The sequence below is a fragment of the Phodopus roborovskii genome, unplaced genomic scaffold (assembly GCF_943737965.1).
Source record: "Phodopus roborovskii unplaced genomic scaffold, PHOROB, whole genome shotgun sequence".
Classification (NCBI taxonomy): Eukaryota; Metazoa; Chordata; class Mammalia; order Rodentia; family Cricetidae; genus Phodopus; species Phodopus roborovskii.
The window spans coordinates 38,332,630-38,335,048 of record NW_026126517.1 but is presented as its reverse complement, the minus strand read 5'-3'; the positions used below and the strand labels follow the sequence as shown (position 1 = coordinate 38,335,048).

General features: G+C 47.7%; 1 pseudogene; it reads right to left on the bottom strand.

Moving 5' to 3' along the window:
- Positions 1 to 223: 223 nt before the first annotated feature.
- Positions 224 to 1,176, bottom strand: LOC127231738 (receptor of activated protein C kinase 1-like; annotated as a pseudogene).
- Positions 1,177 to 2,419: the final 1,243 nt, after the last annotated feature.

The window sequence follows — 2,419 nt, the reverse complement described above, 5'->3', positions numbered from 1 at the left end:
CTGGATTCCATTCTTAGCTCCCACATAGTGGCTTACAACTGTCTGTAACTCTCATTCCAGAGGACCCAATGCCCTCTTTGTCCTCTGTGAGCACCAGGCATGCATGTGGTTCATAGACACACATGAAGACAAAATACCCACACACAGAAAATAAAAGTAGAAATAGTAATGTTTTTCCCCCCCAGAAAGTCAATTTTATTTCTACGACTCTTGTCATAAACTTTTATTGGGTATCAACAGTCACCTGCCACGCTGGCACTAGGTTGCCTACATAGCAAGCAAACAGAGTCTTGCCATTAGCAGACCACAGCAGAGAGGTATACTGGGGTGGCCCTGCCTTGCTGCTGGTGCTGGTAACTTCTTGCTTCACTTCATTTACAGAGATCTTGCCCTCTATGTCCCAGATCTTAACACTGGGGCCCGTGGCATCACTGGGCCAGTAGTGGTTTCAGCTGAAGCACAAGGCTTTGTAGATGTTCCTGCCATTTGTGTCCCTGCCATTGAGAGCCCACAGCATAGCCTGGCCATCCTTGCCTCCAGAAGCCCAAAGAGATCCATCTAGAGAGACCATCACTGTGTTTAAATAGCAAGTGTGGCCAATGTGGTTGATCTTCAGCTTGCAGTTAGCCAAATTCCATGCCTTGACTAGCTTGTCCCATCCATAGGAAATGGTGATAGGGTTGTTGCAGTTTGGGGAGAAACAGACACAGGATTCTGATTAACTCAGCCTAGGCAGTGTACTTGCAGATACCCAGAGTATCCTATAACTTTATGGTTTTGTCCTGGGATTCAGAGATAATCTGCTGGTTGCCAGAAGAGAAGTCTATGCTCAGCACATCCTTGGTATGGCCCACAAATAGTCTCACGGTAGTTCCCATTATAAGATCCCAGGATCCTGAGAGGACAAACTGGCCACCAGAAGAAATAACGTCACTAACAAAGTGGGAGTGACCTCACAGAGCATGATATGGTATGCCATAGCTGGTCCTATCCCTGGGTACACAGCACGATGGCCTTGTCTCAGGGCACAGATAGGATCATGTCTGGGAACTGCAGAGTGATGGTAATCTCTGTGACCCAGGTGTAACTGGTCCTTGAGGGTCTCATGAAGGGTCATCTGCTGGGTCATTACACAGCTGATGAAAGTGTTTCCATAGAGACAAGGATGACACTGGATGGCTCAGGGAGACAAGCATCACAGTGGCAGCTACCATAACCCTGTGAAGGAGTATATAGTAATATTTTTTTATTTTAAAAAAGTATAAAAAAGAGAACATGAGCTGGAAACTGGCATTCGTTTTTTTCTACTTCCTGACTCTGGACACAATGTGAGCAGCTACTATAACTTCTGCTATGAAGGATTGTGTCCCCTTGAACTGTGACTCTTCTTGAAACAGACTCTTCTTCCTAGAAATTACTTCTTTTCAGGTATTTTTATTACAGTGGTGAGAAAAGGAGGTCCTCCCTGGAATGGGCCTGGATGTTCCAGAAGACTAACCTAGCCCCCTTAGGCTCCCCAGCCTCCTGGTGCCTCTCACTCTAAGCATTCATTAAACACACAGCCTTCAGCTTTCTGAGGAAAGAGAGTGGCTAGGGTGTGTGCTTTAGGCCAGACTCGTCCGACCTCTAGCTTAGCTACTTGAGGTTTCAGATATGATCTCTGCTTCTGGCTTGCAGATGGAGAGATGTGGGCTGTCAGCTGCTGCTCCAGATACCATGTTTCCCTGCTACCTCTGCCCTCCCATCACCGACTATTATCCCTCTGGGATCACAAGCCCCAAATCAACTCTTCTATGAATTGCCTTGGTCCTGGTGTTTTATCATAGTAACAGAAAAGTAATGACACACCCTGTGAAAGTATGTGCAGACATGGCAGTCCCACTGTTAAGGAGTAAGGGCACTGAGGGTAACAAGCCTGACACAGAAGGAGCTGAGTCCCAGGACCTTCTTCCATCGGGCATGCCACCGACTGAGCCAGCAGCAAGATCATCTTAGTTCCTTCCTCCTGTCACTTCAGGTGTGGGCTCCAACGGGTCTTTACGGAGAGGTCAGGTGGATGCTAGTCTTGAGCTTTTAAGCCTTCCTTGATGAGAAGCCAGCCTTAGGAGCTGCCCGTAGTACCAGGAGCCCCAAACTCCACCCCTCTGGCCTTCCTGCTGCCTATTGTGTCTGATGGCTGGGGTCTGCCCCACCTCCCTACCTAACTCAGCACTTCTGAAAATAATCTGTAAAGGGCTGGGTAGATGACTCAGTGGGTAAGTGTTGGTCTCACAAGTGTGAGGCCTAAGTTTGATCCCCGGGTCTCAGGTAAAAATGTGGGCATGCTGATATGTGTTTATAATCCATCCCAGCAACAGGGACATGGGACACAGATACAAGTGCCTTCTGGAAGTCTAGTAGACATCTGATGGCTACCTTA